The sequence below is a fragment of the Benincasa hispida genome, chromosome 7 (genome assembly GCF_027475165.1).
Source record: "Benincasa hispida cultivar pf3 chromosome 7, pf3_genome.v1.1, whole genome shotgun sequence".
NCBI classification, from domain to species: Eukaryota; Viridiplantae; Streptophyta; class Magnoliopsida; order Cucurbitales; family Cucurbitaceae; genus Benincasa; species Benincasa hispida.
This window is the reverse complement of record NC_143484.1, coordinates 22,408,350-22,433,167: the sequence shown is the minus strand read 5'-3', so window position 1 is coordinate 22,433,167 and position 24,818 is coordinate 22,408,350. Positions and strand designations below refer to the sequence as shown.

General features: G+C 35.1%; 1 long non-coding RNA gene and 1 pseudogene across 1 annotated transcript; one reads left to right on the top strand and one right to left on the bottom strand.

Annotated features, from left to right (window-relative positions):
- Window positions 1–1,335: 1,335 nt before the first annotated feature.
- On the bottom strand, window positions 1,336–19,385 carry LOC150035038 (uncharacterized; annotated as a pseudogene).
- On the top strand, window positions 9,504–10,284 carry LOC120082063 (uncharacterized). The gene is made up of 4 exons (XR_005483031.2): window positions 9,504–9,558; window positions 9,903–9,968; window positions 10,042–10,104; window positions 10,259–10,284. It is a non-coding gene; the product is annotated as an uncharacterized LOC120082063 (long non-coding RNA).
- Window positions 19,386–24,818: the final 5,433 nt, after the last annotated feature.

Below are 24,818 nucleotides of genomic sequence, written 5' to 3'. Positions count from 1 at the left end.
CTCTTTTCAAGATTATAAAATTGATATGCACAAACTTAAATGAGGTATTTGGAGTCCAAAGACATCAACCAAATCATGAAGTAAAACAACGAGTCTACCTCTATAGGGAGTGTTGCAACGCTCCCAAGGATGTTCCATGATGCTCCAAGGCAGTATTCAAGTATCTCAAACCTTGATCTCGACGCTCCTCAATGCAACAAAATAGAAGGCGAGCGTCACAATACTAACCTAAAGCATTGTGATACTCTCAATTAAGAAAGCTTACAAAATCGCAATGTTGTTAGTAGTGTTTAATCGTCTAGTAAACTAAAAGTGCCAACATAAGTAAACCTAGCTTGTTTATTCCTTCTACATGCTGATAGCACACAAAATGTTTTTTTTTCTTGGCTATAGTTTTAGCCAGCTAGCTTTTCGACAAAAAAAAAAAAAGATGAATGCTTTCATGAGTTCATTTGCTTATATAATAAGATTTGAGTAATTTGACCAATAATGATTATTTGGGCAAAAAATATGGATAAATGGAGCCAATAGCACTTTAGAGTTGATGTTTTCATATGAAACAATGTTGTACGACGAATTCCCAAGAGAACAACCTCAAGACGGTGATTGAAGCGTCCAAACGCTCTAAATACATGTGATCAAGCCATCATACGGAGGAGGTAGCATTGAGATGCCACATTGTTGATGGAAAATATTACATAATCGGCAATTAAAGGATACAAAATAAGTAAAAAAGAACAGCACACAGATATACATGGTTCACTAGCGGTGTGTTAGCTACGTCTACAGGGCAGAAGGAGAACATATTATTAGAGAGAATGCTTTTTGAATACACAAAACGGCGCCTCTAGGTTAGAGAGTTTATATAGCGCACTACTCTAAACCCTAGGGTCATAATCGTAAATAACTACAAATAAATAAATGTACTAAATAAGAATTCCGAATAGCCCTGTACTTGATTGTTCCAAGCGCCAACAAACAAATTCAAGGCATTCCAATAGAAAATCGAGGTTGGCTTTCCTTAACTTTTCATGAATGGTGTCTTAATGTTCGCTCTAGCGTCTCGACGCTGCAAAGTCATTTTTTTTTTTATCTTTTTATCAAATTTAATAAAACTAATTACAGATGAAAATAAGATGCTCAACCACTCACTATGTGATGTCACACATAACGTATCTGCAAACTCAAGAACAACCAAAAAGACAAGCGTAAAACATAAATAGAATGAACACAAGGTTTGTTAACCCAGTGAGACCTCTGTACTTGGTTGTTCGAAACACTAACAAACAAATTCAAGGCATTCCAACAAATCTCTACCTTGACTTGAATTCTCTCTCAGATAACAGATGTAACAGATGCAACATAAATCAACATTGTCAGACGTACCCGAACTTCTCCCTTTTGCCTCAATATGTCCTACAAAGGGGACACTAACAATTCAAAACATTCAACAAGTCCAAACAATGTTGCAACTTGCCTTGTGGAACCGGTTTGGTAAACATATCAGTAGGGTTATAGGCAGTATCAATTTTCATCGCTTTAACTCTCTACTCACCTCTTAAGAAGTGATATCTTACATCGATGTGCTTAGCTCTCTCATGATGAACTTGATCCTCGGCTATGCATATTACACTTAAACTATCACAATATATAATAGCTTGGTCATGATGCAAACCAAGAGCACCAACTAATCCCCTCAGCCATATTCCCTCTTTAGCAACTTCTGTCAAGGCCATGTACTCTACTCTAGTAGTAGACAAAGTAACTGTAGGCTGTAAGATTGCCTTCCAACTAACAATAGAACCACCCAGAGTGAACACATAGCCAATCATAGACCTCCTACTATCAACATCTCCAGCATAATTAGAATCAGAAAAACTGATCACCAAACACTTTATGTTATTCCCATAAATGAGACCAACATTAGATGTACCTCTAAGGTAACAAAAAATTCTTTTAACAACTTGCCAATGCTCTTTCTCAGGTTGACTCATGAACCTACTGACAAAACTAACAGCATGGGCAAGATCTGGCCTAGTACAGATCATAACATACATCAAACTTCCCACTGCACTAGCATAAGGAACTGGAGACATATACTCCTTCTCAGCTTCAAATTGTGGTGAAAGCACAGATGACAAACGAGAATTTGCAACACTAGGAGTATTTATAGGCTTAGTTGATGACAAACCAAACTTGGACAATATTTTCTAAATATAGCTTTTTTGCGATAAGAATAGTTTATTCTTATCTCTGTCCCTATAAATCTCCATACCCAAAATTTTCTGAGTAGCACCCAAATCCTTCATATCAAACTCGGCACTGAGAAAATTCTTCAATTTTCGAATATAATACTTGGACTTTGCAACTACGAGCATATCATCTACATATAAAAGTAGATAAATCATCGAACCATCATTAGCTTTGTTGTGATATACACAACAATCACACGGACTCTTGTTATAGCCAAGTCCAACCATATAGTTGTCAAATCGTTTGTATCATTGCCTTAGAGACTGCTTTAACTCATACAAAGATTTCTTCAACATACAAACATAATCTTCTTTACTTGGACACTGGAACCCATCTGGCTGGGTCATATAAATCTCTTCCTCCAACTTTCCATGTAAGAAAGTTGTCTTCACATCTAGTTGCTCAAGTTCTAAATTCTGATGTGCTACTATAGCTAGTAACATCCTGATAGAAGTATGTCTGACTACTGGTAAGAAGATCTCATTATAATCAACTCCTTCCCTCTGTATAAACCCTCTAGCAACAACTCGAGCTTCATATTTAATACGCTCTAAAGGTAATATTCCCTTATTTTTCTTGAATACCCATTTACAAGTAACAATTTTTCTCTCCTTAAGCCATTTAACTAAAGTCTAATTTTTCTCAAGAGATTACATCTCATCCTCCATAGTAGCAAGCCATTGAGCAGACTCACTACATGACACAACTTCTCTGTAGGTGGATGGCTCATGAGGATCCACCTCTTCAGCAACTTGCAGCACAAAAGTAACCATATCATCAAAACCATACCTCACAGGAGGTCCAACACCAACTCTTCTAGTTCTGTCACGAGCTATACTCGGTTGATCTATTTGTGAGCTAGAATTCTCAGGCAAAACAACTTCTGATGTTTCAGGCACATTAGTTTCTAGTTGTACATTAGTTTCTATAGTAATATGTTGATCTTCTCCACCTTGATGTTGTAATTCATTCATAGCTAAAGTGAATTGCATCTCCACCTGTTTATCAAGATTACTACTTTCTCCCACATTAGTAGACATCACAAAAGGCTTCACGGTTGAGTTAAGCATAGAATTTTCATAAAATATCACATTTCTACTAAGTATAACTCTATTCTCAAAAGGTGACCAGACTCTATATCCCTTAACTTCGTCCCTAAAACCCACAAATATACCATTTTTAGCTCTCGGATCTAATTTACCTTCATTAACATGATAGTAGACAGTACAACCAAAAACTCTTAATAAAGAATAAGCTGAAGGTTTACTAGACCACACCTCGTGAGGTGTTTTACAATCAATAACTGTGTGAGGTCCACAATTGATCAAATAACCGTTGGAGTTGATGTCCTAAATCTCGTAGGGTTCTATAGTTTGTAATTATATTGTACAAAAATTTTATTTATGTAATGAAATATATGATGTTTTATTTCAAAATTAGTTGCATTAACCACAAACCAATAAACTAACATCCAAAGTTATCTTGTAGCTTAAACATGTATGTAGAGACATATGGGTAGATCATGTTTAAGTGATAACCTAAATGGTCTGTAGTAGATGGATAAGGCTGGATACCTTATCCTCATGACACTACGTGATAAGCGCCCGCGATTGTTGTTGGATGAAAAGCTAGAGGTTCTTCTAGGATCTTTGCAAACACTCACAAAGAAAGCTACATAGATCGAATTCAGAATCTATGATGTTCACTCTTAGATCCTAAGACAACTCACTCCAAAATTAGCTTGATCAAGACTAATCCAATGAATTGATTTAAATATCAAATCTAAAGCAAGATTTGAAAGAAAAAGACAACACCAAAGGGTTGAATAAGCACAAGCTTCTTACTATGAATAATCTGAGTTTTGAAGAACAATACAAACCATTTTATAGGCCAAATGGTCGTGGATAGACCAAGAAACTCAAAAGTCATCAAATACAATTAATTGCAAATTTTAGTAAATAACATCTAGAAACTTGAAACTAAATTGCATACTAAATTATAAGTCAAAATGCAAAACTAGGAATGTAGAAAGTCTTCAAATTGCCTTAAATATCTCCTATAGAAGGTGATGACATGTAGAAATGCATGTCATCTTAGGCCTTTTACTTAGAATTATGAAGGTTGTTAGGCAGAAATTGCGTCGATCGTGCTAGGAATTCACGAGAAAAAGAGCTTGCGCTGATCAGCATGTCGAATCTCAGCTAACCCGTTATTTTGCGTTAATTATGTGTTCAATGTTCTATCTTTGTAGCTACTGCAAGAAATGAACGCAAACACGGAAACCGGACAATCGCATAGACGACTGCATGCGGAGAAACACTCCATTGCTGGCAAACGCATCGATCAACGCATGGATGTTGCAGTAATCAGTCGTATGCATCCATCGCATGGGAGTTGCACTCGTCAGGCAATTGCAGTCATCATATAGAGTTGCAACGTTAAGCGAATGTGTCCATTGAATGATTGCGGCTACGCGACAACGCATTCTAATGGGATCAACGCAAGGTAGGTGGAATGAACGCATCAACGCATCTACCTCGAGAATATCCAAAGTTGATGTTGACATTTCACCTACCACGTCGTTAATGGCAGAGGTTCAGGAAGGACGAACGCGTCGAATGTCAGACTCAGAGCAGTCCGATTAATGCTATGGGCGATCCAAACTCTATAAATAGAAGCTGATGAGCATAATTCCAATTATCCAGGGGAAGATCCTTGTGAATCGGGAACTTTCCCCGTGATCCAGACAAAATACGTGAGAAGATTGAGAGTTCTTCACCTCCTTCATCCATTTTGAGTGACGACCGGAGCCTTCGACTGAAGCTAGATCTCGAGAGAGTCAGCTTCTCCACCCATCTATGGCACCACCGGCAGCCTTGACGCGCATCCGCTAGAAGCAAAGTTTTGCTTCTAGCCGGTCCTTTTTTTTCCTTTTCTTTTCCTAAATTGTATTGTATGACATTTTGAATTAAGGAATTAATACAATCTGTTTTCAATGCATTTCTCTATTCCTTCGACTTTATCTCTATCTTCTTGCTTAGCATCCTTACTTTCATTGCAACACTTAGTGGAGTTGCTTGGGTATTGCATACTTAGTCATGTGGATTAGGGATATGAAGCATGAGCAACCCACCGAGAGGTGTGTGTTGCGCGAATATGTGAGTAATCTTATTTTCTTGTGTGAAGCTGCTGCAACGTCTGTCTATGGGCTAACGCATTGCTTGTCCATGAGTAAAGTCAGCAACAATCAACTGCTCGGAAGGGTAAGTGGTTGGACGCATTAAGTGAGGTATGCGTTCTTCACTAGGGATAGTAACAACTGTAGTTCAGCGAAGTTTATGCAATTGTCTTGTATTATGTATGCTTCATTCGTCCATATGTGTTGTTCACTCTTAAGGGCTGTTCATTCGTCCATATGCGTTATTCATTCGTCCATATGTCTTGTTTATGCAATTGTCTTGTATTATGTATGCAATTGTCTTTATGCGTTGTTCACTCTTAAGGGTTGCAATGAAAACATCTCCGCATTTTATCCATTTTCCCATTCATTTAATTCATGTCAAGGTTTGTCGCATCTCTACCTCTCATGCATATTCTCATTGCGTTGTCTGATAGATAAGAGTAGGAGTAAGATTAATTTAACAACAACCCCTCCATTTTTTTATTTATATCACCGCATGCACAATCACCGCAAACATATAGTACAAGTCTCTGTGTTCAACATCGGATTACCTGAGAAACTTGTGTTCATGTTATACTTGGCGTGAACGCAAGAAAACTTGTGGCAGGATGCATGGTCATCGCATACATTGTTGGCACATTTTCATTCCAACGTATGACCATTCGACGCATGACTATCAAAGCATATCTTAGGAACATGCATCGTATAATGCGTCCATGGGATTTGGTTGTCGAGTAAAATTGACTTCCAATTTCCGCACATCAAGTTTTTAGTGCGTAAAGTAAATATGCATGTTTGACAAGGTTTGACATCACATTTTCCCATGCAGTGCACACTTGACAGCATTTTCTTCATAAAATCTGCACACTTACTTTTACCACTGTGTCATCTTTCAAACTATAGGACTTTTTCCATGTAATCTTCATACCATCTCTTGACTCATTGAACTAACATTATATAAAACTTAGGTCTCAAAATTATTTATCGGTTCTTGTGAATTTGCTAGTTTTTGAAGATGTAGTGTGAATGCCTCTTGAATCTTCTTTGCCTTGCTTCTTCTAATTGGTTCTTTAGGTACATGCAATGGTTCAATGGTTGAATTCACATCATTTCCCCTTTCTTTAAAAGGATTTGTCCTCAAATCAAGGTTCATTCCCTACGTCAAAAGAAGTCAAATCAGCCACATTGAAAGTAGAACTTACGTCGTACTCACCTCGAAGATCAAATTTGTAAGCATTATCATTGATTCGCTCTATCACTTGAAATGGACCATCTCCTCTTGGTTGAAGTTTAGACATCTTTTGATCTGGAAACTTTTCCTTTCGTAGATGAACCCAAACCCAATCACCGGGTTTAAAAATTACTTTCTTTCTCCCTTGGTTCTTGCTATTGACAAGCTTTGTATTCTTCTTTTCAATCCTTTCTTTGACTTCTTTATGCAAATTTTTGATGTATTCTGCTCTTGATACAGCTGCATCACTAGTAAACATATTAGGTGGCAAGAGTGACAAATCTAACAGAGTTAATGGATTAAAGCCATACACAACCTCAAAAGGTGAACAATGAGTGGTACTATGTACTACTCTATTGTAAGCAAACTCTACAAAAGGTAGAGTATCCTCCCAAGACTTGAGATTTTTAGTCATTAATGACCTAAGCAAAGTTCCCAATGTTCTATTAACCATCTCAGTTTGTCCATCAGTTTGTGGGTGACAAGTTGTTGAAAACAAAAGCTTAGTTCCCAATTTACCCCACAAAACTTTTCAAAAATGACTTAAAAATTTTGCATCTCTATCATTAACAATGGTCTTAGGAATTCCATGCAATCTAACCACTTTCCTAAAGAAAAGATTAGCTATGTTAGTAGCATCATCTGTTTTATTACATGGTATGAAATGTGTCATTTTACTAAACCTATCACTACCACAAAAATGCTATCGTGATGTCTGCTAGTCTTTGGTAGTTCTAAAATAAAATTCATGCTAATGTCAACCCAAGGTTCACTAGAAACATCTAAATGTGTGTAAAGACCATGTGGTTGTGTCTTAAACTTCACCTCCTTACATTTGAAACATTGTTTGCATACTTTATTCAAATCCTTTCTCATTTTCAACCAATAAAAATGTTCAGCCAACATGTTATATGTTTTAAATTCCCCAAAATGCCCCATTAATCCTCCCCCATGAGCTTCCTTCACAAGCAACTCTCGAATGGAACACTTAGGAATACAAAGTTTTCCATTCCTAAAAAGCATTTCATCAAACACAATATAATCACTACAAGAAATTTGGGCTTTAATGTCGGTTGGAAAAACTGAAACCAGATGTATAATGTCTATTTTTAAAAAAATAAAAAACAAATCTTTAATGTCGATTTTAAACCGACATTGAAAATAGGCTACAATGTCGATTTAAAACTAACATTAAAGGTCTAAATGTATTTTTTTGTTTACTTTATTAAAAAATATCTATTTCATTTTAACCAAACCTTCTTTCTCCTTTCACTCTCTCTTACCAAACACTCTCTTCTCCTTGGTTGTTCCAATCACCAAAGTTTTCGTTGTTCCGATCGTTGTTGTGGGTGTTGTTCGATCATTTCCATGGCCGTTGTAGTGGGTCTCTGTCGTCTTCAACAACGTTGTCCAGTCATTGCCGTGGTCTCTGTCACCGGCATTGGTTGGATCTATAGATTTGGGTCACGAGCGTTTGTGGGTCATCATCGGCGTAGTGGAGTTCGCCGTCGTAGATTCTATCAGTGGTGGAGTTCTCTCTTCTCCTTGGATCTGTAGATTCTAGTGGGTCAACTTGTTGTCCGTCTAGCTTGTTCCGGTCGTGGAGGTGGGTCACTGACGTTGGATCTACTCTTGGGTCTTCCGATCCAATTTTTCTTCTGTTGTAACTTAGCTGTTCGTTAGGTTGATAGCATTCATTTTAAGAATTACATTGCTAAGAACTGGTCCCCTGTTGACCTAGGTACTAGATATGTTTGTTGAATTGTTATTGGAATCGTTGGCTAGTTTTGGTGGCTTAATTGTTCTTGTTGAAATGATGTAGATGAACAACAGAAGATTTCTGAAAGTGATAAAGATGCGGTTCAGAAGAACATTCTTCCATTCTTGTCACAAGTTCCATCTTTGTTGAGGTAAGTGTCTGTTGTCGATTTATGTATGATGTAAAATAGTGGTTGAAGACTGCCTTTTTGAATATTTTGGGTATAATAGAAGTTTGAGAAACTCATTGTTCTATGAACAATATTTTTAAATTTGGTAACTTCCAAAAATAATTGACTATGACATTTGTGGATCTGAATTCTTTCTGTTGCTTCAACATCGTGCATATGCAGGGTACAACTTGGGGAGGTCTTAAAGTATATCATTCATGCTAATTATTCAGAGCAATGGTCGTGTTTTCTTGATTGGGTGAAAGAAAATTTACAAGCTTTAGACGTTTATGGGGTTTTATCTGTGTTGCAAATTCTTGCTAGAAAATATGAGTGAGTATATTATGTTTTTTAGTTATGGGCTTTTCCGATCCTGTTGTCTATTTTTCTGATCTAATCAAAGGTCTTCTGATTCGATTTTTCTTCTGTGTAGTTTGAATGTTCTTTAGTTATGAAGCAGTAGCAATGTGAATAAGTTGAAATTTACACCCGAAACAACGAGAATCTGATGCTAAGTTTAGAACTAAGTTCAATTTCTTTTAATATTTTTTAATGGGTTTTCTTTTTCTTTTGTGCTAATCAATGATGCTTGCTTCCATGTTATTGTGAGGAACGTATACTCCAGGGCCACTAGGAATAATTGTCCATGGATAAGTGTTCTTTGGGTTTGGTATTTGCTTGTTCTCAAACGTGTGCGTGCTTTCGAAGGTGAATTTTGTTTCCGTAAGTATAGACAACCACACCCTTTCTCTGTAAGTATTGGTTTTTTTTTCTTCTTTTTTTTTTTTTAGAATGAAACTCTAAGTATTGAATTTTTTCAATGATGCTTGCTTCCATGTTATTGTGAGGAACCTTTTTTAAACTCTACATTATTTCTTGTCAATTATTCATTGTAGCAGAATAGTTCTTGCACCTCGCTCATTCGTGCACTTTTGACGGATAAAAGGCCTGAAGAAATCCCAATGGTGATGACTGAATATGTTCTTGCTTTCTGAGTAACTTTGTTTGAGTAGCTTTCTTCATAGAATATATTGATGTGCTCGGTGGTAGCTTTACATCAAGATAAATGGATATTGTTAATGAATTAGAGGCTTTATTCCACAGATTGTAAGGAGTTATTTGAACATGGTTCCTTACCTTGAGAGTATTTCTTAGCTTCTCTGCTCCCACCCACACACACAAATACTAAGCTATCATCAATGGCAATTGTTCCTGCTGTTATAAGAGCATGTGTAGTTGATTGTTCTATTTTGTATAAAATGGACGATCCACAACTTTTTCTAAACTATGTTCCTCTATCTTCTTGTAGTTTGTGGAATCATTGCTAAGCAAGCTTGTGGATGAAGTTGAGAATCGCTTTTCCAGCCTTGAACTGGTATGTAGATTCAACAATCTTGTTTCATTTTTTGATTCACATTTTGTTTATTTCCCTCCTATTTTGCAAACAGACAAAAACAACTCCAAAAGATGTAGTTGCGGCTACTTCACAAAGAATGAAATCCTCATATGAGGTCAACGAAAGAGAACATGAAGAGATTGGATTATCATTTGCTCCCGTCTTTCTTCTTTTTCTATTCCTTTCCTTTTTTATAGGAGTGCTTCAAGATCGTTTTTAGTGTTGATGTTGTAAAATTCTTATTGGTTAGTGTGGTATTGTGCTTTTAGGACATGGAAGAAATGAGAGGCAATTCATGAGATTTTTCGTAAAACTGCAGAAGAACGAGTAAGCTAGAAGAGAGGGCTGGTGAATTGATTGGAGCTCGGGAAGTTAAAAATTTCGATCAATTTCATAAGTCAGCAAAAAATCCTGTAAAAACAGAGGATCTTGAGTTGTTGAAGCTGATTTGGAGCTCTTGAGTGGTTTTTAAAAGCTTCAAAACTTGAGGTTAGTTAGTTTAGAGGTTAATTTGAAGTAATATATGTGAAAACCGAAAACTGAAATGAAATTGCTAAAATTTGAAGAAATTAAAGCTAGTATTATTATTGGACAACAATCAGAAATTGAGGGGAAAATGGGGGCTGTAGTCGGCTAGAGGTTAAAGAAGACCTCGCACTAGTGACCTGCTCATTTGCCCACTATACGAATAACTGGATTACCAGAGACAAAGATAAGTTTAGGTTTACTGAAGGTGGTACACAGGTTTCTTTAAATTCATGTTTTTTATGTGCCAGACTTTGTTTAGTTAAAGTATTTGTCTGGTGAAGCTTTGTTTTTAAGCATATTTACTTTAGATGGCATTTTAATCTTCAACTTCGTATGGCTAATGGATACTTTGCATGGGCAGCACAACCAGTTTACAAGCATGAAGTAGTTCTGGAGGAACAATGGGAAAGTAACTATTAATTTTCTTAAGATCACATGCTAATAATGTGTTTTAGCCTGTGAAGTTTGGTCTGGATTAGTAATTCATAGTTAGCGGTGTTAAATTTTGCACTCTACACTTCTCTCTATTTGTGCTCTTAGTAATATAAAACCATTTTCTTGCAAGCTCTTTTTGTCCTCTTCAAGCTTAGTTTTTTATGACTTCCATTGAGTTGTTTATGGTAGTGGAACTTCTTAGGCATCCTTTGTTGCCAATTTTTTTTTAAAACATAAGAGTTATAAAGTTAGTTGTAGGTTAAAATATGGTAATGTTCCTTAGTTTAGCATTGAAACTTGGGATCATTTCAATGACGATTGTCCAACTATGGTAGTTATTTATGGGTTGAGTTCATTTCTTTCGTTATTTATAAATTGTTTATATTAATGCAACTTATATTTGTTTGTTCATACACTCTCATATGATATTGCTCGCACGAGTACAAGGAAGTTCTGGATAGAGGGCATAACAAATTCATCCATAGAATATCATTCACAATCACAACCCATGCGCCATTAAATTAATTCGAAGGTGCTGAGATTGGGGTGTTAAAATATTTAGGGCACACATCACTTGTTTCTGATGCTATCAATGCCAATTTTTTACTTTGATAGTTGTTTATTTATTATTATTTGTGTTGTGTAATATTGATAAGCTACTTGGTATGTTTGCTTATTGGAGGGGAAAGTATACATTCTTTAGTGGTTTTGGGAGGGATTCATGTAAGGATTAAGTGGTAAAAAAATGATCTTATAAATACTTGTATCTAGATATGCTTCATGTACAACTGATGGCATTAATTCCTATTATCCTTTTAGTTACATGTGCTTTTGCATTTGTTGTTATGTGCAATTATTTTAAGAGTCCCTGCTTTAGCTGTCACATGTGCCATAGTTTTTCGTAGTTCGGATCTTGGTAATGATGTGGTGGATAATCAAAACTTTTGGGACGTTCTTGTATATTTTCTTATTGCACTTTATGAAGGCCCTACTTTAGCTGTTAATTTGTCTTTGCAGGAAGTCACAGTTCAGGAGAAGTTTGGTAGTACGTGAAGGGGACAATAACTTTAGGATTATATTGATTGTGTTGTTTTAAAGTCTCTAAGCTAATCTCTCCATTGAATGGTTCTTATACATGCATTGTATAATATGTAAGTGTCGAGATTTCAGCAATAGAATATCTATTATACTTAGTTGAAACAAAATGATATGCTTACAGGATCAAACACTACAAGAATTTTGGACTTTACGTCTTTGTTTTTAAACTGTCACTCAGTTTGTATCTTCTGTTATTTCTTCTGTTGTTTACTAAATTTCTCTACTAGTTTTTCAATTCAAACTTGCTCTTATCTAACTCTCATTTTGCTGGCTTATATGTTTTTATATTAGAACCATTCTTAGTTAGCCCTTTGGATATATGTAAAGACAAAAGTGGAAATAGGTGTTTATGTAAATGTCTTGTTGTGTACACTCTGATCTTATGTCTTTTCCTATCCATTTGCTTGTTCTGTTTGCTATTTTAACTTTTTTTGGTGGCATTCGAAGAAGCAATATCATTTTCTTCCTTGGTGGTGTAGTTTTTTTTTCTCATGCTTACATTTCGGTTTATGGAAGGGGAGCCAACTTTAATAAAAGATTCAAATGGATAACATGCAATAACAATTCAAGCCTTCATGTTGATTGAAGTTGCCTCACATTTGTATTCAATCAATCTCTTCCTCTACCATATACTTTAATGGTGTTGTTTGTGTGTTTTTTAGGTGTTTGGAAGTGGTGGGGAGGAGATGGATTTCTTGCAACAGCAAGGAATTCACGTAAAAATTGTTCCTGGTAAGTGCATTTTTGAATGCTTGCAGTTTTAAGCACAGTTTCTAAGCTTTTTCAAGTGACTCTAATGATATGAAAATTCTTGTTTGAGAAGTTATAGTGTGCTTATTTCTCTTTGGACCATATTGGATTAGAATGTAACACCCGTTTATTACTCATGGGTACTATTTATTTGTAGTTTTTGATTCAAGGTACTTGATTTTGTGAATTGCATTATGGTAGTTTGTGGGTTATTCATGCACTATGGTAGTTTTTGTTACAACTTTTGAGATTTTAAGTACATTGTGAGCTAAATTTGCTTATTGATGTATGTGTTCTTGAATATTAATTTTTTGGGAATTCTGATAGTTCTATTGAGAACAAGTAGTTGTGAAATATTTTTGGGAGTGTGTTTCTTTGAACAGGTTCAAGGTAAATTTTTTGTTTTGTTGTGGTAGCATCGTTATGCTGTCGAAAATTTTGAAAAAGAAGATTCTTGAAAAAGGAGTAAAGATTTTGAGTTTTCTTCTTTTGCAGGTGCAACAAAGGAGTAGAGATTTGGTATTGCAACCTCTTTATGCTTTTTCTTGGGGAACCCTAGATCCAACACATTCACTACAAGAATTTTACCTTGAATGTACCATTTATGCACATTCCCAATAAACACGGTTAGTTGAATATGAATTCTGATCATATTTTCACTTTCAATCCTTTGTCTTAAACCTTTTTTGTTTGTGATCCTTTGAACAACAGTGGTAAGACAAAGATGCCTATAACTAGACACTGCTGAAGCTGGAGGGATCTGTTACGTTCAAGAAGAATTATGAAGGGATCCATACTTACCAAGTGGAGAGGGACAGTAAACTCATAGTGTTTGTAAAATCATAATGTTTGTATTACTTGTAATTTGTGTTTTCAAGGCCTGAATTATTGTACGGCCTTTTAAATTATAATTTTATAGCAGAATTTATGGATTAAATGTAATAGATTTACAATTCATACATGAATAATATGTCATAGCCACAGCGTTCGATGATGATGTGTCATGTTATACTTTTTGACCAAAAAAATGGATTCAACAACGAAAATTAAAAAAAACGGACAGATTCGAGCTTCAATGTCAGTTAAGAATTAAAAAAACAAAAACATAGTCTTTAATGTCGGTTGGAAATTTCATTGAAGGTCTTTAATGTCGGTTGCAACCGATATTGAAGGCTGTGTTATTGAAGCCCTTTAATGTCAGTTTAAAACCGATATTAAAGGCAACCGACATTAAAGGGCTTTAATAACACTATCTTTAATGTCGGTTGTTAACCGACATTAAAGCCCTTTAATATCGGTTTAAAACCGACATTAAAGCTCGAATTTCTTCTAATGAATCATGCACGTTTTTTTCCTTCTAAACATTGAATATACACATCATGAAATTTAAATGTCTCTACTTTGTACAAATCAATCATGTGTTTAAAACCAAGAATTTTTGCACTAAGGGAAGAAAACAATGCATACATTATTGATAATGCATCAGCCACTACATTATCCTTACCTTTCTTGTAATGAATGACATATGGAAATGTCTCAATGAACTCTACCCATTTAGCATGCCTCTTGTTCAACTTTGTTTGGCTTTTGAGGTGCTTTAAGCTTTCATGATCCGTGTAGATGACAAACTCTTTTGGCCCCAAGTAATGTTGCCAAACTTGCAAAGCCCTTACAAGTGCATGTAATTCCTTATTATATATGGGTTAGCTAAGTTGTGCTCCATTTAGCTTCTCATTAAAGAACATGATTGGCCTCTTTTCTTGCATCAAAACAGCTGCAATCCCTATCCCACTTGCATCACATTCATTGAGCGTATTTTCTTGCTTTTCTTTCCATTCAAATTTCACATTCTTTTTAATAAGTTCATTCAATGGTGAGGCTATGCTACTAAAATCCTTAATAAACCTTCTATAAAAACTAGCCAAACCATGAAAAGATCTCATCTCGGTTGCATTGGTGGGTGTTGGCCACTCTCGAATAGCCTTGACCTTTTCTTCATCAACTTTCACCCCATCCTTTCCAATAATGAATCCTAAGAAATTGACTTGGTCTAGACAAAATCTACACTTTTTGAAATTGGCATAAAGCTTTTCTTCTCTAAGTTTAAGCAAAATTGTCTTGACATGCAACATATATTCATTCAAATTTTTAGTGTAAACAAGAATATCATCAAAGTATACCACAACAAATTTTCCAATGTATTCTCTCAAAACATGATTCATTAGCCTCATAAAAGTACTTGGTGCATTGGTAAGACCAAATGCCATAACAAGCCACTCATAAAGACCAAATTTTGTTTTGGAAGCCGTTTTCCACTCATCTCCCACATGCATTCGAATTTGATGGTAACCACTTTTAAGATCAATCTTTGAAAACAAGTTTGTACCATGTAATTCATCTAGCATGTCATCCAATCTAGGAATAGGATGTCGATACTTTACCATTATTTTGTTGATGACTCGATAATCAACACACATCCTCCACGTTCCATCTTTCTTGGGCACTAAAATGACTGGAATCGAACAAGGACTCATGCTTTCTCGAACATAACCTTTATCCATGAGTTCTTCCACTTGCCTTTGAATTTCCTTGGCCTCGATTGGATTGGTCCTGTAGGCCGGCCATATTTGGAAGCGTTGCCTTGGGTATGAAGTCAATTTTGTGCTCAATTCCTCTTAAAGGAGGTAGACTCATAGGTGCATCTTCATGTGGAAACATGTCATTAAATTCTTGCAAAAGAGATTTAAAAGCACTTGGCAATCCACATTAGGTTCAGTTACTAACCACATTCCTTTGCACATAAGTACAAAGTTTGGTGCTTCGAATGAAAACATATTCCTCTCTTCCTCCTTTCTCATAACCAAACTCACACTCTTTCTTTCTTCCTCAAAATCACTCTTTTTTCTCTCTTGATTTTCATTCACCTTTTGTATAACGACTCGACCCCCTAGGACTTAGGTAAGGCCGTTACTAAAATAAATGCATGCAAAGAATTTAAAACGATGCTCAGTTATTTGAAATAAATGCTGATTAAAACAAGAGAAGTTCAAAGGTTATTTATTAAATGCAATTGTTAAAAACAATAATAGGGTACCCATAATTCGTAAAGACTATTAAAATATAAAAGTAACAATCTTTCATAATAAGTTTCAAACAGTCAAACTAGAAATTAAGGGTAAAATAAGGATTCTAAATTTCATGATGCGAAAGCGTAAAAACTAGTCCCAGTGGCTCGATCATGAATTCCGCTACACCATCGCCGGTGCATCTCTACCCTACCCCTAGTAAGTCCCATAGGACCCACAACCTTTGGTGAATCTCGAAAGAAACACAATCTCTTACATACGCATGGTGATGCATACACCTCTTTCGTATACACATAACCCACTTAATGTGTACCTCTTTCGTACACATAGTTACGTATACACCTCTTTCGTATACACATAACCCACTGAAGGTGTACCTCTTTCGTACACCTAGTTAAGTATACACCTCTTTCGTATATACCTCACCTACTAAGTATGTACCTCTTTTGTACATCTAATTATGTATAACCTCTTTCGTATACACATAATCCACTGAGTATGTACCTCTTTCGTACACCCCAGATCCTCTCTATAAATGTAGGGATGTGTACCTCTTTCGTACACATGGTTAGGCATACACTTCTTTCGTATACACATAACCCACTGAGTATGTACCTCTTTCGTACATCCCAGTACCCTCTAGGTATGTATCACCTTCATACACACCAGCCCTAGTACATCTTTTTCATGTACTAGGTCCTTGGACGTGCATTACTTTCATGCAGTCATATAGTCTGGAAAGGAAAGAAGATTTTATCTAACTTCATATTACATATAACATTCACCTAATTATAAATCCTCTAAAATCTCCTCATCATCAACCTCATGTTAATTAACCTCAACATACATATTTAATCTAGTTTTAAATGAATCAACTGTAGCACATCACTTTCATGCACTAAATCATGTAAACAATGCAGTATTCAGGATTTCGTAATATATCATATAGTCCACACATTCTCATAATAAATTGCATAACTATATAGGTCAACAAATGTCTAATGCTCATTTAGCTTTAAGGCACTTCAATAGGAGTACTACTTAACTCATAATTTAAGGGTCATGCTCCATCATCATTTAATATAACTCATAAAAATAAAAATTAAGCTCATACGTAATCATATTCCGATATTTTACCACATGCTCATATATCCTTCATAAGCAGTCCATCCAACCTCAAAACAATCAAAATTATTCAAAGAAAATCAGCTAGGATCCTCAATGTTAAATCTACAATGTATCGCCTGGCACGAAAGCGATTTCATAGTAAGATTACTTACATTTACTCGCAAACTTCATAAACTAGCAAGCTCAACCTCTTCCTTGTCCAACGAAACCGAAAGCCCACATGATCAAAATTAAACCACCCAAAACAAAGACACCAGGACACCTCAAGATCCAAACCTAACACCCAACATCATGGCAAATTATTTTAGGCTGCAGTCCATGGTTTAGTCAAACTTAAATCGAGAAATTCATAAACATACAACATGCTTAACAACCCACATAAGTTTAGAGCCTTACTCTTCACCAAGATTCATCGACTACCTCTTTACTCGGCTGGACGACAACTTCAGCAACCTAAAATTTTTCCCTACATCCAAAACATGACGTGTACCAACAATTCAAGGCCAAACTCTAGTGACTGCTCAAAATCCTCAAGGAATCCAATCAAAACAATTTACACTTACCCTTAATCCAAGATTCCGACAAAGATCAAAGCTGACCCGACTGGACGGAGGCTCATAGCAGCAGCTGGAGAGCTTTTGGTTGCTCGTGGACAGAACAAACGGTTGAAAGGGACGATGCGATGGCAAGCGGCGTGGTCTGACTGGCAGGATCTGGTCGGCCGAAACCCACGAATGGCGAGCAATGCAGTTGGAGGGAGGTCGATGGCTGGGCGACTGGTGGCATGTGGGGGTTGGATCCAATGGTGCAACTGGTTGAAAGTGGACATGCGGCGCTTCGAGGTCGACGAACGGTGGTCAGTTGGAGGTGCACGGCGACTGGGGGTGTGGCGGATGGGAAGAAGAAAACCGAGGAGGGGGGGGGGGTGCTCACGTGAGTGAGGGAGAAGGTGAGGGAGGTCCTTTTTATTTAAAAAAAATATACTAATAATAATAGTAATAATAATAATGATAATAAAAAAAATAAAATAAATAATGATAATAATAATAATAAAAGGGAAATAGTATAACTCTAATTAGATCATTCCTTAACCCACTTTATACTATTTAATTCCCTTCCTTTTTCTAAAAATAATTAATTCCTGCCATAACTTTTCAAATTGAATAATTTTTTAATAAATTCCACGACAACACTTAAATCCTCGCATTTATACTTCAAAACCAAAATTCTAAAAATGCTCTCCAATAACAAAATTACTGAAATCATATAAAAAGTTAAAATTCGGGGTGTTACATTTTGCCCCCCACTTTTCTCCTTTTTTTTTCCTCTTCTCCTTTAACTTACTTTCTTCTCTCCTCTCTTGATCCTCAAATTCTTTTCTTTTCTTTTCTAATTTCACTTGATCGCATTGTACTTCATATGGAGATAATGGAAGCAAAGTAAACTTCTTCCCATTCAAAGTAAATGTGTACTTGTTCAACAAACCATCATGTGTGACTTCTCTATCATATTGCCAAGGTCGACCAAATAACACATCTCCCGCATGCATAGGTACTACATCGCAAAGAATCTAATCCTTATATCTTCCCAAAGTAAAAGAAATAAGAACTTGGGAGTTTACCTTCAATTCTCTTTTGTTTGTTAACCATTGAAGTTTATATGGTTTTGGATGTGGACGAGTAGTGAGATGGAGTCCTTTTACAAGAAAACTACTTACTACATTTATGCAACTTCCACTATCAATCACCAAGCTACATGGGATTACTTTAATCAAGCACCTTGTGTGAAATAAGTTCGCCCTTTGATCTTCAACTTTCTCCTCCTTGATCTGCACATTAAGTACTCTTCTTGCAACCAAGGATGTGGAGTTACCTTCTTCAATGTACTCATCATCAAAGGCATTAGATTCTTCTTCTGAATCAATAATTCTGTTTCTTATGACCATGACTTTTTTATTGATACAATCTTTGCTCATGTGCCCAAATTCTTTGCACTTCCAATATTGAATGGAACTAGAATTCTCTCTTTCCTCCTTTGAAGCTTCATTCTTTTTATTATAGGTGCTCCCGGCTTCCACTCTTTTAGGAGCCACAAACTTCCCTTTTGCTTCACCCCTATTCACAAAACCATCCTTGTTCCAAAAATTAGAATTTGAAAAGGTATTAGCTTTAAAATTATACCTCTTGGAATGTTCCTTTTCTTCTTTCAATTGTTCTTCAATTTTGATTTCATAATGATATATATCTTCCAAGTATAGTTGTGGATATCTATCAACGATATGAGCAATTTCTCGATTTAAACCTCCAAGAAATCTAGACATGGTGTCTTCTTCTTTATCTCGAATATTTGCTCTTTCTATCAAAGTTTCCATTTGTTGATAATATTCAGCTACACTATTTGTTCCCTACCTCAAAACTTGCAATTTAGTTTTCAAATCTCTTTCATAATGTTTTGGAACATACCTCTTTCTCATGGCTTCTTTATGTTCTTCCCAAGTTTCAATAGGATCCTCCTCTTTCCTTCTTCTCTCGGATTTGAGATATTGATACCAATTTCCTGCATGGTTAGTGAATTTGGCAATGGCAAGTCTCATCTTCTTATTCTTACTGAATTTGTTGCAATCAAACTCATGTTCTATCTTCTTTTCTCATTCCAAGTATGTCTCCGCATCCGAAGTTCCTCAAAATGGTGGAATTTTGAGCTTGACTCCACTATCTCTATCTTCATGGCTTCTTTCTCCTCATCTAGGGTGCATATTATTTCTTCCTCTTTCTCTCATGTTTCTTTTTCCTCCAATTTGTCTTTCTTATTCAGCTAAGTCAATTACTCCCTCATCTTCTTGTAAGACTCTTTGTTGTTTTACCCTCATTTCTTGCCTATCTTCCCTCATCATTTCCATCATGCCTTGAATGGCTTGAAAAATACCCATATTAGTATCTTGTACTTGTGGTACTCCTTCACCACACTTCTCACCAATTTTACTCATGAACATTCGTGTTTATCACTCAAGGGTAGGCTTTTGGTACTAGGTCAAAGATGTAAGGGTTGGTTTATATTTTTGGTGAAATCTCACTAAATGTTTGATAAAAACCAATTGAAATGATCAACTCTCACAAACTAAGACTAGAGTAACTAAACTTAGGCTAAAAATAAAACAAATCTGGATTTTGTTTTTCAAATGAGACAAGAAACTTTCATGTGCTTTGGATCTTTGATTTCTTTTCTTCTTCTTCTTCTTCTTCTTCTTCTTCTTCTTCTTCTTCTTCTTCTTCTTCTTCTTCTTCTTCTTCTTCTTTTTTGCTAATGTTTTTTTCATTTTTTTTTTTGCTGACTTTTTTTTTTCTTTATGATCCAAGAGCTAATTTGAAGAAGTTTTCAAGACAAGTTGTAGTGTTTCTTATTACAAGATGTAAGCAATTTCTATGGAGAGAAAAAAATGAAATAAAATAAATTGAAATAAAGTAAAGATAACATCTCTAAAGTCGGCCAAGAACGATGAACAAATGCTCTGATACCAAATGATAAGCGCCCGAGATGCTTGTTGGATGTAGAGCTAGAGTCCTTCTAGGATCCTTGAAAACACTCAAAGAAAGCTACTTAGATCGAATTTAGAATCTATGATGGTCACTCTTAGATCCTAAGACAACTCACTCAAGAATTAGCTTGATCAAGACTAATCCAATGAATTGATTTAAATATCAAATCTAAAGCAAGATTTGAAAGAAAAAGACAACACCAAAGGGTTGAATACAAGCTTTTTACTATCAATAATCTGAGTTTTGAAGAACATTACAAGCCATTTTATAGGCCAAATGGTCGTGGATAGACCAAGAAACTCAAAAGTCATTCAAATACAATTAATTACAAATTGTAGTAAATAACACCTAGAAACTTGAAACTAAATTGCATACTAAATTATAAGTCAAAATGAAAAACTAGGAATGTAGAAAGTCTTCAAATTGCATTAAATATATACTCTAGAAGGCAGCAAAGTAGATATGCACGTTTGACAAGGTTTGACATCACATTTCCCCATGTAGTGCACACTTGACAGCATTTTCTTCACAAAATCTGCACACTTTTTTTTACCATCGCGTCATCTTCCAAATTATAGGACTTTTCCGATGCCATCTTCATACCATTCTCTTCTTGACTCATTGAGCTAACATTATATTATACTTTGGTCTAAAAATTATTTGTCGGTTCTTGTGAATTTGCTAGTCTTTGAAGATGTAGTTTGAATGCCTCTTGAATCTTCTTTGCCTTGCTTCTTGTAATTGGTCCTTTAAGTACATGCAATGGTTCAATGGTTGAACTCACACCGCTACGAATATGGCTCACTTTGTAGATGTTACAATTGTTGTAAAGTGATAAAAATGATCTAATACTGATCATTCATGTGGAGACATGTGAGCAGGAATATTCTATACAAAGGAGTTTGTATAAGACCGGACCATAAAATTTTTAGTCTCATTATATAACACCGTTCATAATAGAGAGTTACATGTCATATCTTTCGCTCAAGAACCCTTTTAAAGTTCTTTCAATTAGTATCAAAGCCATTGGTTTTTTTCCCAATTTTTCCTAATTTTCAGAATTAATTTTACAACTTTTGGTGGGTTACTGCTTCCAGTATGATCATGTGATGTTCTTATTGAATGTGGTTTGCAATTAATGGATGTTTTATCGGATTAGGCTGTATAAATTTATTGCTTTATTTTACTATATTGTGTTGTAAAGGTCCATGTTTTGGGTCATAAACTTGCAATAGAGTATGTATTTTAAGTCCTTGAGTCGGTCGTGATGTTCTCGGTGATGTTCTAGTGAAAACGAGGCCAAAATCAGAGACGTTTTGAAGAAGTTCGAAATAGTACAGTAGGCGATGTACAGTAGCGTCGTGACGCTGTGCCCTATAACATTGTAATTGAAGATTCAAGCAAGCAATGTCAGCTGGAGAAAATTGGATTTGGAACTTCTTCCATTCAACGTTGCAACGTAGCCCATAGAGCGTTGCGACGCTTGAAGGGTTGCAACGCTGGGATGGAGCATTGTAACACTGCTCATCCTAGCTCAGAAATGCGCGTGCGCGAGGACCGGTTTGCAGGGGGGTCCAATTCGACCAATTCAACTACCTTAAGGTCCGATTCGAACCTGTTTGGTTTGGTTCAACCCACATTGTATATTTGTATATGTTTGTAACTCACTGGAGTTTTAGTCTATGTGGATATTTGTTGGGAATATCCTAAAACTTGTAGTTCGTAATTTTTAAAACATATTCTATTTTGCAATAAAACTATTATTGAGACTTCATTCCATAAAAGTGTTAGTGAAATTTCATTCTATTATAAAATCCAATACATGAGACATAAAAGAGGATCATGTATATTGATACAAACGATGTGATCCTGGTGACACTATGGATACGACCCACTCTGTATATTGATACAAACGATGTGATCCTGAAATCGTTCATGTAGAGACATACGAGTAGGGCATCCTATGTAAAAGACATTTGCATAAGACAGGACCACGAAATGTCATTTTCCTTTATAACAATCGTTTACTGTTAAAACTGACTATTCCAAATCGATGACCTAAGGTAACTCGATCTTAATCTTGAGCTAACTATAAACTCCTGTTTATACGGGATTATCCTTTGATCTGCATAGGTGAGAGTGGTTCAAGATCACCGTTCAATAAGCCTCCCATTTTAGGGATAAAACCATATAGATAGTTGGGGACATAGTCCTGCAAGAAGGAACTCACTCCTACCCGACTTAAGGTTAGTAGATAGATTGTTCCCTTAATTACTAGCTCTTGGACTTGAACAAAGGGGCCCTGCCCTTTCATGATAGAGAGGGATATTATTTATTAGTTGGACTTGAGGAGCAAGATGTATTTACTGGGGTAAAATGGTAATTTTGACGTAGCTGTAAATACGGACAACCTGTGAAGGATCGACTTACTGATTATGGTTAAATCAAGTAGACAGAAATATATCTACAGTAAAGAGAGTGCAACTACTGAGCTATAGTGTATGTCTCAGTAGTTAACGAATATTAATTAATTCGATTTAAAGAGTTTAGCTAGTTAGTCACAAATCGTTAGAGCTTATAATCTGTAAGTTCATAAGGTCCCTCTATTAGCTCATAAAAGATTAAACCTTGGATTAGAATATTGAGTGAATTTAAAATGTTGAAATTCAATTTAGGGTTTGGATAATTATATTTGATATAATTAACATTTAAATTTATTGAAATTAAACGTATTTGGAGAGTTCAATATATTTAAATAATGATTTAAATATTGATTACATGAATAGGGATTCATGTTTGACTTAGGTGTTTTATCAATTTAATATTTGATAGCATTATTGTTTTTTAATTAATTAATTAAATTCAATTCAATTTAAAAAGAAATTCATTTTTTTAAATTATGTTTAATTTAGTTTTAAATTAAATGTAATTAAAATTGAAAATTAGGGTAAATCCACTTTCATAGTGGATTTATCCACAAATTAACACCTAGTCCACTTGTATAATGCTCTTTGAAGTGTCAATCAGCTGTTTTTTGAAGTGCTTGTATGTTTAATTTGATTAAAAAGTTGGGAATCAGTGTAAATGGGATGCAACTGAATTTTGAAAGAAAATTTTGTTGCAATTGTTTTTCTCTCCAACTCTCCCCAAACCACTTCCAATTTCATCTCAATTAAGAGTTTTACCACTCAATCCAAGGATGAGATTAGTAGAGAAGACACTCTTGGTAATAAAACTGAAGACATTCTACTGAAGAGATTGAAGGCCAATTTCGTGGAACTTGCAAGGATTAAGTAGAAATATACAAAGGTAATAAAACTGAAATCCTACCTTTGAAACTATGAGTTTGCAGGCTTGTTACTCAAATTAACTCAAATTAATGTAATTAGAGTGCATAATGATTCTATTATCCTCCATGTTTTGCATGTGTACTCTAACAATGAAGACCTGAAAGGAGGGGTGACCCCTTTCTCCTAGTCTATCATATTTCTACTCTAGTTCTAATTTAATTAAATAACTTTTATTTAATTAATTATTCTAATAATTAAATAATCGTATATATTAAATCCAATTTAATATATATAATTAATTAATAAATAAATAAACATCACATGTTTATTTTTCTTTACTTCTAAAAAATTAATTAATTAACCATTAATTAATCAATTAAACAACTATATTAAATCATATTTAATATAGAATTAATCAACATATAATTATCACAACATCTCTTTAATATTTGAATCTTATTCAAATATTCTTCTCTTTTAATTATAGATCACATCTATAATTAACCATATTATATTAATCTCATTAATATGCAATTGATTTGAACAATTCAAACCATTCCTTTTATATATCCTTTAGTAAACTAACAAGAGGATCTTATGAACCTACAGATTCGAAGTTCTAATGATATAAGATTAATTAATTGAACTCTTTGGTTAAATTAATTAATTTTCATTGACTCCTTGTCACTCCAATAAAGACATATAGTTGCATTCTTCGCACGGCAGATTTATTTCTATGTCTATGTATATATCTAATCAATAGTGAGACGACCCTTCACAAATTGCTCATAACTATAGTTGGGTAAAAATACCATTTTACCCTATAGTTACATCTAACTCCTTAAATACCAATGATTCCTCTAATGAACAAACAGTTTATAGTCGAACTATAAACTAACACCTCTCGGGCCAATGAGAGGTTGAGGCCTCAATCTATAAGACATGGAATCAGCTATTGAGGAGGCAATTTATCTACTT